This window comes from Empidonax traillii, unplaced genomic scaffold (genome assembly GCF_003031625.1).
Source record: "Empidonax traillii isolate 1590-97213 ecotype Southwest subspecies unplaced genomic scaffold, ASM303162v1 scaffold1068:size345056, whole genome shotgun sequence".
In the NCBI taxonomy this organism is placed as follows: domain Eukaryota; kingdom Metazoa; phylum Chordata; class Aves; order Passeriformes; family Tyrannidae; genus Empidonax; species Empidonax traillii.
Genome location: NW_020956261.1, coordinates 6,780 through 21,927, shown reverse-complemented (window position 1 = coordinate 21,927; position 15,148 = coordinate 6,780). Strand labels below are relative to the sequence as shown.

Genomic DNA, 15,148 nt, shown 5'->3' with positions numbered 1-15,148 from the left:
CATACTTGAAAAAGCTCTTCAGATTTAGGTATTAGAGCTGAGCCCCTGGCTGTTACTTTTAATCTTTTCTTGCCAAATAAAACCTTTCCAGCAGAGGAGACTTCAGGATGTCTAATCCTTGTGCATAAGCCTGGGATTGCAGCTCACCTTGCCAATTAGAGCCTGTTGTTCTTTTATCACTGAGAAAGATCACCTGTAAACCAGCAAGTTGGGATAGGCAGTCATCAGCTGATATAATCTCTCAATTTTATCAGCTGGTTTGCCTTTTTTTCAGTGGGCTTGTGGGGGGAAGTCACTGTTGCATTTGATGTGATGCCATTCAATAGTCAAGGTACTTCGAATTCGAGAAAACATAATAGATGAAAATAACTGAGACCCAGTTACGGGTTAAACACATTAAGCAGAGTTTAGCCCTTTACTGTGAATACTTTGTAAAACTATTGTTATTAGAATGAATTTTTGTTAATATAAAAAAAAACTTAGATTGGCTGCAGTTTTGATTTGACTGCACTAGCATTCTTTTTGGAGTCTTTCCCCCTGAATGTTTGTTTAATATTACAAGGTTTCACTTAGCTAACCAGTGAACAAACCCTTTTTGTTCTCTTTTTTTTTTTTTTTTTTTTTTTTTTTTTTTTTTTTTTTTTTTTTTTTTTTTTTTTTTTTTTTTTTTTTTTTTTTTAGGCTTTTATTAGATGCTTTATATCCTTTCCTAAGTTTTACAAACTGATTTAAGAGAATTTGGTGTTTGCCTTATGCTTAAGAGAACTCCAAAGTGTCATAAAGGCACCACGTCAGTAATTTGTGATACAGTAGTTTCGCGTGGCAGAATAAAACAATCTGTATAATTTTTCCTGCTCTTTGCAAACGTCACAATCTTTTCCAGCTCTGTTTGCAACTTTGAACTGCTCTATCTCAGCTAAATTTCTCTGTGACTGACTCATGGGATGCCAGCCTTGAACGAGCTGTAAAATTAATTGACAGAGTCCTGAAAAAGAAAGTCAGCAGCCAGTGATTTCTGTGGATTCTATTTAATCTGGTTCTGTGCTTTAAAACATTTATAGGGCAAGAATAACATGATGTTGACTCTTTCTGTACCAAAACCACGATGCTTCTTTTTATTCCCAGGGAGTTCCATTCTTGTGATCAACTACTCAAAGAAATATTGAAAGGTTAATTTTTTTTTTTTAACCTAAAATTAATTTACGGTGCTATAAACACATGCAGCAATTACCTCTTTCTGTGGGTGTTACTTCTTACCAAGGGTTCCCATTTATGGAACAAATTTTAAATTTGAGACTTGATACCATTCAGGAACAAGAATTTCTCAGGCCAGAACAGAATGAATATATTATAAAGTGATACCCCTTAGTTTAATTACTGTGAGATAAACTCAAGTTTGATTAACTTTTTGATTGTAAAAATCACCATGAGGAAAACATAATCTTAAAATAACTCTTCTGTTGGGTTTTGACTTTTTCCCCCCTGTACTCTGATTAAGTGGCAGAGAAAACTTTACTATTACGGTGTCTAAACCTTGTAGTCACAGAAGCATAAGTTAATGACAGAAAAGAGTCTTTACTATTCTTATGGAAGTTCTAACTACTCTTTCCTTGAAAAAGCCATGGTTAAAAATAACACTAGAATTGAATGAAACCCATTGTGCTCACATAATGTCCCTGTAATTCCATAAGGAACAGAAAAATAACTGAATATCAGGTAATTCCTAAACAACGAAAGTAAGAACCTGTTGGAGATTGCTACCACTCCTATTTTATTGTGAACTTTATTCAAGTAAAATGGATCTTTTCAGCTATTCAGGTGTTCTGGCAGATTACCTAGGTCGATGAGTCTTCCAAGTGAGGGTCAAAGTTAGCACAGATTGACTTGATTCTAGGGTAGCTAGATATCTTTTTATTCAAAATCATGATTTGATTATTAGATTTAATTTCAAAGTTGGTTTTTTTCCTCCCTCTGTAATTCAGTCCAATGTTCCTCTCGTATTTCATTGGAAAACAAAATACAGGTTAAATTTTCCTTCTACGTTTTCACATCGTTTAATTTCTCTTATTTGTAATCTGGAGTTTTCCAGACCAGCCAAGTGATATTTTGAAACACCAGTAACGTGTTTCCTGCTGAGAACAAATTATACAGTATAGTTTTAATAATTCCTTTTTTATAAAGTACGAAGATCAGAAGCTTCTTACTGCAAATTTCTTGAGCTTCTCTGAAGGTCATTTTAGAAAACCTCCGTGGAGGTTCTCAAGACCTGACAGTACTAACCATTGACCAGCTGGCCTCAAATTCAGGGCTGTCCCAGCTCTGAACAGGATTTGGGGGTAGATGATTCTTTATTTGTTGGTGGTGGTGGTTTTTTGGTGGCGTGACCCTGAATTTCACTGTGGACTTTCTACTCTGCTGGGATGGAGATGGGCTGAAACAGGTCCTCGGGGCACACCTGGAACCTGCATGTTAAAACCCGGGGTAATTGTTGGCTGTTCTCTCAACTGACAGCAGAGGGAGCGAATTCTAATGAGAGTTCTGATTCAAATTCTAGGCAGAAGGGTCGAGGCAGGGTCTCTGATACCTTTTTAGAAAGCTTGTAGAAGTCTTGGAATATATATATTTGTGAATATTAGCACAGCTTGGATTAAACAAAAAGCTAAACTACGTTTAAAAATATTTCTACGTGGTAAAAAAAAAAAAGGTGATATTGCAGAAAAAATAGTTTTGCAATTTACTTTTTAAAAAGTGTATTACATGCCAGATATTATTAAATCGTTGCTTAGCCCACAGTCAAATGCTGAAGACCTATTATTGATGTTCTGAATACTAATTGCTTCCACCACATTATCTTTGTTGTGAAGCTTCACCTCGTGATGAATGCAACCAGTCACTGAATGCCAAATCAGCCCTATCAAGTTCAAGTCAAAGGTCTGGCAGCAGCAGAACCTTTCCACACTCAGCGAGTGCATTATCATATTGCCAACTTTACTGCTAAATGTGAACTCCTTGCGGTGCCTGGGTTTATCTGGAGGGAGGTGGTGATACTGTGAGTAGCTCATCATTCAGACAGCAGAAGGAGTATTTACCCAATTAGCTGCTTTAGCCTGGGATGGCGTTACACTCGCTCGTTATTTAGAGTTTTGATACCTGTCAAGAACTGCAGGACAGGAAGCTTGTTCTGTGTGTGTGGTGTGTGCTCACATTGTTCTGTGTCCACGTGATTTGCAGACTTCAGCTAAACTCCAACTTGTTTATTTATGGTATTAACTGATCTTTTTTTTTATTGATACAGATAAATGGCACCATTCTCCTTGCTCACCTCGCAGAACTGACCACCCAGAGTCCATTCCTGACGTCTCAGTGTCTGTGTGCTTTCAAAATCTAATTCTTTTAGGTTAAAATTTTCCTGAAGCTTAAGAGGGAGATTCACATTACTCTTGAAACATGTAATGCCAAACTGGGTTAGGTTTTAGTAATTCTGTCAAACCTGGATATTGATAGATTTTTTTCAAATTACATAAGCACAAACTTTTTGTTTGGTTTGGTTTTTCCTCAAAGCATTTACTGAACTGTCGAATTCTACTGGCAAAATGACTTAAACACATTTTAAAACACCACTTGTCTTAGGAAGAGTTTGTTTTGCAATACAGGTCCTCTCATAGTTCCAAGACAGGTGATAAACAGCACAATGCCTCAGTTCACTCTCCAGCTCTGTTATTCATGTCATATTTGAGTAAGGACCACTGGTCTTCCTGTAATCAAAACGCTAATATTTGTGTTTAAAAGCTTTTTTTTTCCTTTCTTTCCATTATTTCAAGGCACACAGGCCCTCCTTTGCATCTTAATGAGGTTCACCTGTCTTTTTTTGCATGAAAATATTTATTTATTATGAAAAGCAACCCCTATACAAAGCATGCGAACAGGGCAGCCTGAAAGCTCCTTTGAATCCACCTGAAATGCTTTTGGATGGAAAGCTCATGAAACTGGCACTTCATGATTTTGGGGATTTTGTGCATCTTCAGGACAAACTTGTGATGTTTCCATTTCTGGCCTCGGGTGGCAGAAGGCAACGCAATAACTGTGAAGTTCAGAAACAAAACTTCATCAGAACTCGTAAAATCATATAGTCCAGCTCTTGCATGTGCTGCTGAAACATTGATTTTCATGCTTCATTAAGCAAAATAATGTTTTGCTGACACTCTACAGTACGCAGGTAAACTTCAATTATCATTTGTTTATCCCTTGCTCTTCTGGTAGATAATGTTATCTGAAAGATTTCCAGGTATTGAGCTGTGTTTGTACAGCAAATTTTTCTTAGAAATTACGAACTGTTTTGCAGGCTGACATTTTTCTAATGTTACCACTTAATTGTTCGGAATGATTATTTATCATTGTGCAGCAAATGCTCATAGAAATATATATATATATATAAATATTCCACCAATAAATATCTGTTAGTGGCATTTTCTACTGGAATTTTTTTGAGAAGGACTGAAATATGCAGTGTTGATTTTTGTCACTGAAAATGCTCTTCATAAAATAATTCTCTCTGTTCCTAATCTTTTCTTACCCTTACAGTCAGTGTAGTAAGATGTTGAAAACAAAACACTTTAATGGTGTTATTACTGTAGCCATTCCTATTTTAAAATGGGGTTTAATGAAAAAAAAGATAATAATTTTTGAGCCATTGAGTTGTAGCAAGGGTTTTTAAACAATCTGCTTCTGTGGTTTGTCTCTGAAAGCAAAACCAGTTCAAACTGGACTTCTGGCGTGTTTAACCAGCATTGTTTCAGACTTGGAGTAAAACTTTTATACTGGCTAGGAGACTATAGATTTGTTGCAATCTTTGCACTTCGCTGAACTTTTTTTTTTCTTTTTTTTTTTTCCCCTGTGCATACACATTTCCAGTAAACTCTGTACTTATAACAAGTGACACGTTATGGACCCTAAATCGTTGCACTGTGAAATATGCACAGAAAAAAAAGGACAAATGAAGATATCAAGGGTCTGTTCCATTTCTCACTGAACTGTAAAATGCCACCCTTGTTGTACAGCAGATCACTGGTTCTGAGCAGGGCTCATTGACTGCTAAGTTGTGGATATTGTTTCACTTTCTGCAACTGTTAATATCCTGGCTTATCCAGGCATAATGACCTCTCTATTTGTGACACATTGTTGAATTTTCTGGTTCTTTTAACTTATTCAAACCTCTTTTTTTTTTTTTCTTCCCCTCCTCGTCTCCATTCATTGGAAGGCTGGAAGGATTCTGAATCGAGCTGTGGTTCGGAGCTGCCTCGCTTTTTGGTCAGCCCCTCACCGGTGAAATGGGTGGTGGTGGCACATCTGCAGGTGAATAGAAACTTAAAAGTATAAAGGAAAGGTATTCTACATCTGCACTGGCTCTTCTTTTATAGAGGGTGATGCATGTGCTTTGGATAATATTGGTATTTCTGCAGTATTGTTTGGCTTCGTTAGTTCTGATACAGTAAGTAATTCATACTGTATATATATAAATATATATATATATATAACCCCTATTATGTTATGACGTTTGATGTTTAAATGGACTGGAATGAAATTCCAACTCCAGTCACTAAATTACTATTACATCATAATACCTAAGGTATTAAATATTTTAAACGTTGATAAAGATATACATTTTATAAGGACTTTGACACTTCAAAAGATGAAAAGAAAAAAGGAGTTTTATGCAGTGTACAGCATTTAGTGTTCAGACCTGGATGCTTCCTCTGTCTTACAAGGATCTGAAGTTAGTGGAAGTGTACCATCTTAGTTCAGATTAGGAGCCAGACCTGTATTTTTATTCTTCTGTTTGTTCCCCACCAGAAGAGCAGTGTTTATATGTTTTTATTTGCATAGTATGTTCTGGATAGCTCCAGGTTTACTCTGGCCCTGCCATGAGCACACTGAATTCTGTAGGGCTCTTTAAGCTGCCTCCAATAATAAGTAGGGCATGTTTTGTGTGTTCCTGGAATGTGTCAGGTGTATAAATATTTTACTTATCTTAAACATTACTGTCTTTTATGCTGTGTTTTCTGTGCCTCATTCCTTCATAAAATCTGTAAATCTTGCCATACTTCACTGACATAACAGAAAAAAGTATCTGCTGCTTTCAGAGAACTTTAAAACCCAGTCTCCATACACTGAGTAGTATGGTGGGTCTAATAGTCAGTACTGAAGACTTTTCTCCTGGTATCAGTTCATATTTTTGTGTCTATCACTGAAATGTTCTCAAACTCTCTGTTGGTAAATCGAGGCCTCTATGATAGATATTCATGCCAGTCTTCCATAGCCTTCAAGAGCCCCAAAAGAATCCACTCCATGTCTTTTCCTGTGGCTCCCTGTAAAATCACCTGCAGGTATTTACAACACTGGCCATCAGCAGGCCTTGGCCACCACAGGAGAGTCAAAGGGGAAGATCTCTTAATAAATTATACCTATTACCTCGTTCAACACGACATCCTTGGTTAAGATGGATGTGTTCCCAAAGGCACAGCTCCCAGGGTCACTGTGCCTTTTATGCCTGGGCTTGTTCAGAGCAGAAATGACTGGATGGGATAGGATGAATGTTTTACTAGACCATTGGGCACGTTGATTTTTATTTTCATGGATATGTAGATCAAACTGAAATAACCTAAAGGGGCTGATGTGATACCCTGGGACCGTTAGACATGTCAAGATTTGTAGGAAGTCCGTGCCTTTCTGCTTCTTGGAACTCCCTGTAGAAAAATAGCGTGGGGTGTCATTGAGATCTGTCACTCGCTGACACTTAGGGGGGAAAAATAACCCCTACCTCTGCTAGACATTCCCTAGACACGTCCCAGCTGAATAGGATTGTGTACTGAACCCAGTTTTGATTTATTTACATTTAAAGCAAGTGTTATGCAAGTCAGACACGCACAGCCCTGGCTGGCTGATGTATCCTTAAGCAACTGTCTGTATATTGGCATGTGAAGAATCCCTTCTTGCCTGATGTAGGACACCACTCCAGAAATGTGGTTTTTTTGTAAACACCCTGGAACTACAGAGCAAGAACAGCTTCTATTTGGAGACTCGATACAATTGCATTTATTTAAGGAACTTCTGTTCAGCTGTCACGTTAAAAAGAAGCTATTTATGCAACTATAAAATGTGAAAATTCATGGAGAGTTAAGATATTTGGAAAACAGAAATTAAGAAAAATCCAAACAGCACAAACCTAATCTTATTTGAAATTTAGACTTCTGAATTTGCCAGGGACTTTTAAAGGTTTTTTTTCCTTTCTTTTTTTTTTTTTTAATGTGAATTTTTATGACCCATGGCTCAAGGAAAAAAGTGATATATGGGTTGTTTAGTTCTCAGAGAAAGTAGGAATATAAACTGTATTTTAAACATCAGGGTCATAATTTTCCCTGTATGTGTGCAGTGCCTTTTGTTTTATTTGAAGCTGTTTTACAGTTTAAAAAAACTGCATCACTCTTTGGTAAACATGAAGTTGTCCTTGTATCGTACAAATTTAGCAGATCTGCCTGTGGAATGTAAATTTAAGTTTTATGACTGTCTGATTTTTTTTTTTCTTTGGCTGATATAGATAACTTAAAATTTATCTAATGTTTTTAGAGCTTGTCAGATTGACAGGGAGATTGCAGTTGTTGTCTGACTGTCAGGAATACCTACTTTTCCTCTTCTTAGCATATATTGTTCCCAGCTTTCATATCTGGCAGAAAAATGTTTCTCAGTGTCTCTCTTTTGATATATAAAAAAAAGGTTGGGTTTAGGAAAGAAGTTGACCACAAGAAACTGTTCAGGGACAACTTACTAATTTTATATAGTTTGACTTTTAGGCTGATATTCGCCATTTCTTTCACCTATAAATGACTAAAAATTTGGGCTGGCTTCAAGAACCTTACTATAAAGGCTTTACATTCCAATATGTTCAACTTTCAAACTTATTTCTTTGTAAATCCTCAGAAACAAACACAGTTCTGATACTGAAGATGGGGCTTGGACTATTGTTCTAGGGAAATGTGGTACTTCCTGATATATTTATTGAGTATTGCTCAAATACAGACTGCCAAATAAAATACTGTGTATAGGTATGTACATATTTATATTTGGATTCAGGAATAAAATGATATTTACCTGTATAATTTAAACAAATGATTGAGGCTGCAGCTGTGGGGATGTTCCTCAGGGTTCAATTCCAGGGCCAACTCTGTTCCATATCTATCAATGCTCTGGATGTGGGAGTTAAATGCACCAGCGGCAAGTTTGCTGATGATACCAAACTGGGACGTGCTGTTGACTCTTTTGGGGGATGAGAGACCTTGCAGATGATCTAAATAGACTGGAGCTTTGGTCCATGATTCATGGGATGGAATTTGACAGATCCATGTGCTGGATTCTGCAGCTGGGATGGAGTAACACTGGGAACAGGTATGAACTGGGAGAGGAGTGGCTCGAGGGCAGCAATTCTGGAGGAGCCAGCAGTGTGCCCTGGCAGCCAGGAGGGCAAACCTCATGCCAGGAGGGAAATCAAGCCAGCCAGCTGAGCCAGCAGGGAAAAGGAGGTGTGATTATCCCAGAGCTCAGTGTTGGCGTGGGCTCACCTTGAGCGCTGTGGGCACTTCTGGGCACCACAGTTGGGATGTGAAGGTGCTTGAATGAATCCAGGGAAGGGCAACAAAGCTGCTGAAAGGGTTGGAAGGAATCACAGAACATGCTGAGGTGGAAGGGACCCACAAGGATCGTGGAGTCCAACTCCTGGCCCTGCACAGGACCAGCCCCAAGAGTCACACCCTGTGCTTGAGAGGATCATCCAAACACTTGTTGAGCTCTGTCAGCCTTGGGGCTGTGCCCACTGCCCTGGGGAGCCTGTTCAGTGCCAACCACCCTCTGGGGGCAGAACCTCTTTCTGATATCCAACCTCAACCTCCCCTGACACAACTTCAGGCCATTCTGACTTTGGCCTTGTCTAGATTGGAGAAAGGGAGGCTGAGGGGTGACCTCGTTGCTCTCCACAGCTTCCTGAGGAGGGGAAGAGGAGAGGAAGGTGCTTCTCTCTTCTCCCTGGGATCCAGTAATACGTGGGAATGGTTCAAAGCTGTGGCAGGGAAAGTTCAGACTTGACATTAGGAAGCATTTCTTTACCAAGAGGGTGGAAAAACACTGGAATTGGCTTCCCAGAGAGGTGGGCGATGCCCCAGGCCTGGCAGAGTTTAAGAGGCATTTGGACAATGCCCTTCATAACGTGCTTTAACTTTTGGTCAGCCCTAAAGTGGTCAGAGAGTTACAACAGATAATCATTGTAGGTCAGTCACTTTCAACAGAACCTGCCTATTCTAGATAGAAAAAAAAATATCTTCAGAGATCTGTTTTCTTTTTCATAAGGAAGGGGTTTGGGTTCAAATTCTGCAAAAGATTAATGAAAAATGTAATAATTATGAAGCTGATTTAAAAATTCCAGTGTTGTTGATATCACATAGAGCTGGAAAATTGTTCTGCTTGAGGTAGATGTTTCTGATTTATTTTGCACTAGTGTAAAAATTAATTAATTTTCACTCCAGAAAGTCTTAAGGCATGATTCATTTCCCATTCCTTTTAGAATGGAAAATAAATAACTAGAATAAGCTGCAGACTACTTAATTCTTTTTCGCATCTTTATTTACTGCACTAGATGCTTATTCATGGTGTTAGCTTCTGAAATCAAGTGTTTCCTGGCAGAATCGTGCTGTTTGAAGTGTAAATGCTGTTTTATCTGCTAATTTATATATTTGTGTTTTAGAAAAATGAGATGTAGCTCTTTGAGTTACTCATTTTGTAACAGGAACAAAAGCAGCACCTATCAACAGAGAGTTTAGGAAACACTGGCTCCATGTACTGTAAAGTATTGCACTATATCTGCATTTGCCAAATCGGAGATTTTTGGTTTGGCTGGGTTTTTTTTGTTTGTTTGTGTGTTCTCTTTTTCTATCTGAAACCTTCAATGAATGGTGTTTGCTATTTTGATGCTGTGATATCACCGTGTTATTTGTTGTTCGTGTTATTTTTATAAATATCTTCTATTAAATAAATAGAAACATAAGATGTTTTTATAGAACTACTTTAAATTTAACACACCTTGTTCATAATTTTACTTGTGGATTTTGATTTTTTTTTGGTTTAATGTTTTATTTCTTGAATTGCAGTGCATGCTTTTTTTAAATTTCAATTATGTGGTAAAAATGGGCTTTATTCCTGAATCTGCAGAGTAACCTGTGATAACTAAGAGTCAGTGCTTAGAAATGAGGCAGCTCTAAAAAAAAAGACAAATTGACTTCTAAAATGTCAATTTAGATTCTCTACTCTTAGACATGTTTGTTAACAGAAGCTTAAAACACATTCTGGGGTAGAGATGAAGACCATGAAGCTCAAGCTTGGTTATGAACATATTCTATTAACAGTTAACATGCACAAAAGAGAAAGAATTCATTTATTGAACAAACACGGCAAAAGTAGTAAATAGGGAAATGTTCTTTGATTAAAGAAGTTACAGGCATCCTATTTTCATTTCAAATCATGCAACACCTTCCTGTAAAATTAAGGTGCTGTGGGGAGAATTTTGAGGGATAATCCTTAATGTTGTTATGGGTGGATCTCAGTGAATTTTGAAAAAATCTTCTATCAAAGAAGGTGTCCTAAACCCAGAAGTTAAAATTAAATTTTTTTTTTTTTAACATTCAGGTCTAAGCAGAAATATTAAATTTAGAAACCCCTGTCTCTCCTGTAAACTAGAAAATTAATTGCAACAGTTCATAGGTTTTTTTTTTAAAACAGGGTTGAATTACTGTTTGCTTGTCCTTACTCTTGCACAGTTAAAACAAAACAAAACAAACTTGTAAAATGGACTGTTGATTAAAATACACCGTATTTTCCTGGAAAAATAAATCTGAGGCGTTCCTTTCCAGTAAACTTGGTCAGACCACGAGTTTAAATGGCAATGACAATGCAGGTGGTGTGAGGGCAGTGATCTTCGGTGCACGGTGTTGAGAGAGGAGCTGTTCCTCACCTGTGTCTGCCGTGGCCAGGCACCTCTGTCAGCAGATGGTTTGAAGTCTGATGTTTTGCAGGTCAGCTGGTTCTTACAAGTTACTGTCAGGAATCCATGGGCAGCAGTGGAAGGGTGGTGGAGTACTCACAGACCTGGGTTTTTAATCCCCAGGGCCTCGTTATCTTCAAATAAACAAACTAACAAGTGGTTTTTCATCAGCAGACCAGTGAGTCGTATCCAGTGATTTGTGCATCTGAAGATTCTTTAAATTTTGTCTTTTTCTGAGCACTTGGAACACTTCGAAGGCATTCACAGACACGCTGGGAACATCTGCAGCATTGGATATCTTTAACCTTGAGCAAACTGCAGAGAACCTAAAATTTCTTTTTATCAGGAGACAATGCTAGTAGCTGGTAGCAGGTCTCTTGGGAAAATGGTGTATTTCTCCATATATTTCACGTTCACTTTATCTGCAGTGTCATGTTATTTTAAGTTGCAGCATGTGTAGGCCAACAAAAACTGACACAAAGGACAGCAGCATAATGCAGTGTAATGATATGTGACACCTCCAAAATGAGAAGGAAACTCGCTTTCTTGGAACTAATAATACCTGTTACTCACTGAGTTTGCCATTAACAGACTCTCCTCCGTGCAACACTCTCCTCTGTGCAGTCAAGGTGCTCTTTACCTATGTCAGAAAATACTGACTTGTCTTGAAAAAAAGAAAAAAAACAGTTAAATCATCAGTTATTTTTTGAGATATTGATTCATAATGCAATTCTGATGTGGCTTTCCTGATTCACAAACTACTCTTATGCAGAAACAAGGAATTAATCTTGGTGTCTCTCCTTTACATTTTAGTTAACAGATGAATATTTAACATTTGTGTTTGTGAATGGTCAAGCTATGTGCTCTTATTCATGGGAATCTTATGGGCAAAATGTAAGTCAATAAAATAAAATAAGTCAAATATCAGTTCTAGGAAGGAAGCAAGATGAGCTAATCAAGCTCTTTAACATGCTCTGAGTTTTGAGCGTGGATTTCACAACAGGTGTGCCCCACAGTGAACTGGATTTGAGTACAAACATGGGGAATAATTATCATTTTACTGCGTTAATTTTAACTTAAGTCGGTTCTCTGCTTGTACTCATCACATGGCTGCCAAATGGTTTCTTCTGTCACAGAAGCAGAGAGGGAAACGACCCAGAATCACTTTTCTTGGCAGCAGGAGGAGCAAAGTGTGAGTGTGAAGTTCTCATAGAGGAAGAATTTATTTATTTAAAGCAATAGAAACTTCCCTCATTTTTCGTGCAGTCAAGCCTGAAAAATACACCAGAAATCTGAATGAGTGAATTTTTATAGGAATTAAAATGCAGGTGGAACTACGAAGCAGGACGTAAAAGTTTCATAACAAACAATATTGTCTATACAAGTTGATAAACAGCAGGAGTTGCTCTTATTGATTGGTGAAGAATTTTTTTTCTTTAAGAAATAAAAAGCGCCCCACTGTTTATTGTATTCTTGCTATTGAAGGGATTTATTTTAAGGTAAAATATAAGTGGTCCTAAATTGAAAATAACGGCACTCATGGGAAAACTGAGAGAAAGCTCAAGAAAAAGTCATGCAACTGAAGCTAAAACCAGAGCTGTTCTGTTAGTGTCCAGGACAAATCAAGATCAAAAACCCTAAATATTTTAATATTATTAAGTATTCTTAAGACACAAGCAAAAATGTCTTCTCAGAACTCCAAGGTAGGTTTCAGTTTTGATGTTTTGTTTTGTTCTTTTGTTTTCCACTTGAGCTTAGAAGTTTCATTGAATCTGTGGGATGACCTTCCAGAATTGGCTTTGGAAAATATGCCCAAGTGCTTAAACACTTAAAAACTTGCCTTATAAATGAAATTCCAAATGTTAATTCACTAATGAGTTATGGAACAGAAAAATGTGGCTTCTCTTGTACTGTGAGAAACTTGATAAGGTTTTAATAGATTATTGAATTCCATTCATTGAATTGTTACCTGTCAAAGTATGTTAATAACTCCTGGTTTTGGTCTTAACCTAGTCTAGTTAATATGATATATTTCCTATTGAAAAATGGTAGAGGTGCTCATAGAACTTTAAAATTTTCATTTCAAATAAACCCCATTTTCTAAAACTCAAGATTCTGCTCATTTCATCATAAAGACAGCAGACTGACCGCTGCTTACATTGAAATAACACCTGAGAAACTGCCCTGCACTCATTTCCCAGACTGAGCTAAAGAAGCAGAACTGATCACATTGCCATGGTACCAGATCTGGATTTTAGAATATTAGACAGATGAGGTGTCAGTGTCTCAAATTCAACAGATTGCTGTATTTAAACTGTGGTTGGTTGGGTTTTATTTGCAGTATTTTTGCCATGTAAGCAAGGATCAAAAGAGGATTAAGAAGGCAAATTGACTTCAATAATGAATAAAAACAGTAACATTTTCTCAGGTTTCAAAACCATCAGGAAGGCCTTTTCTGTATGTGACGTGTCTTGATTTCAGAACATGCTGCTTTTAACTTCTCTTAATATAGTACGTGGGAATGTGTGCCAAAATGTCACCTATACTTAATTAATTATTGCCTCAAGACAGGGAGACAGAATTTTGTTCCTTTGTACCTACAAGAATTTTCAATTTGAGAGCTGTTGGTCTTTATTCTTAAACCGATACATCTAATATTCAAATATTTGTTTGGTTGGGTTTTTTTTGTTTGTGTTTGTTTTTTTTTCACTTCAGTGCATATAAAAAGGTCATTATCCAACTCTGGCTTTGAAAACTTGGTGAAATATGAAGTTATCTCCGTGCAGGAAACTCCTGTGACATTGGGTACATCAACTTTTCCCACTGTCCCCTGGTGTTTGGACTGTTGTGATTCTGCTGATAGAGCTGATGTTTTTTTCTTCATTATTCCTCTGCCTTTGTCCTTTCCTACAGGCTTACCCTGAGTTTTTCCTGACCTACCTAGGAGGAACTAAATGAAAGAGAGGAGGTGACCCAGACAGAAAACCGTATTCACCATGGGGCCTGGTCTGCAGCTCATCAGCACATCGACAGCAGCTCAGCAGAAGAGGTCACAGTATTAAGCCAGAGGCAGGTCAGAGACAGTCCTTTCAAAAACACATTCTGAAAAGAGAAATATCAGTGTGGAAGTCAGCTTTTTTTCCTTAAAAAAAAAACAAACAGAAATGTTTGATTTCTTCATTTAATAAGATATTTATATATTAGGCAAGTAATAGTTATATACAGGATTATAAATGAAAAAAAACGCTGTATATAGAACGGTTTATGCTTATAGCCCACACAGGACAAATTTTTGAAATTTCCTATGTGGAAAAACTCAAGGAAGGAAGAGAAACAAACAACAACAAAAAAAACCCCCAACCCACAAGATCTCTAGATTTGTGCTTCTTGATGCATCTTGACATAGCTATTTGTATTTCTGACATTCTCTGCTCATCAACAGCCTCGCCTGAAAAAGTAGACACACATTATTTTAATTAGCAATGTATGAATTGCATGGTTGTACTTTCATCTCTTAGGTTCTGCAAAAAAAAAAAAAAAAAAAAACACGTCAGCAACCCCAATCAGAAACAACTTTCAGGACCTTTGGACGCCCATTTAATGCCTGCAGATCCCCTAGGGGTGACTCCACAACTGACAGTGGCACTGGTGAGGAAACCAGAAGCGAAACATCCTAAGGCCCCAGCTCAAAGGTAAGCCACTGACAGAACTGATATTTATTGTTCAATGACATTAGATGTTTTCCTTCAGTTTCATGTAAGATTGATTTCCTGGATATTATTGAAATATCTCAGAAAGCCTCTGGCTTGATAAGCAAACAGGGATTTTGACCAAAATTAATGAAAAGGGGTGACATTTATGTGCTTCTTTTTTTTTTTATTTATTTTTTTTTTTTTATTTCAAAGATTGATGTGGATGATGTTTGGTAGTAATTGCAAGTTCACTCTTAAATTTTTTAATCTGCAGACCTCGCATCGTGCAAGTTACATAAAGAAATAGGACTTGTATCAACATTGTGACATGTTTTGTGCCACAAGACTTAAATTTAAATGGTAAAGGTCTTGTTAG

At 37.3% G+C, this 15,148-nt stretch overlaps 1 long non-coding RNA gene across 1 annotated transcript; it reads left to right on the top strand.

The window, feature by feature from the left end:
• The first annotated feature begins 13,999 nt into the window (after positions 1-13,999).
• Positions 14,000-14,664, top strand: LOC114068474. The gene is made up of 2 exons (XR_003573607.1): positions 14,000-14,153; positions 14,599-14,664. It is a non-coding gene; the product is annotated as an uncharacterized LOC114068474 (long non-coding RNA).
• The last annotated feature ends 484 nt before the right edge of the window (positions 14,665-15,148 follow it).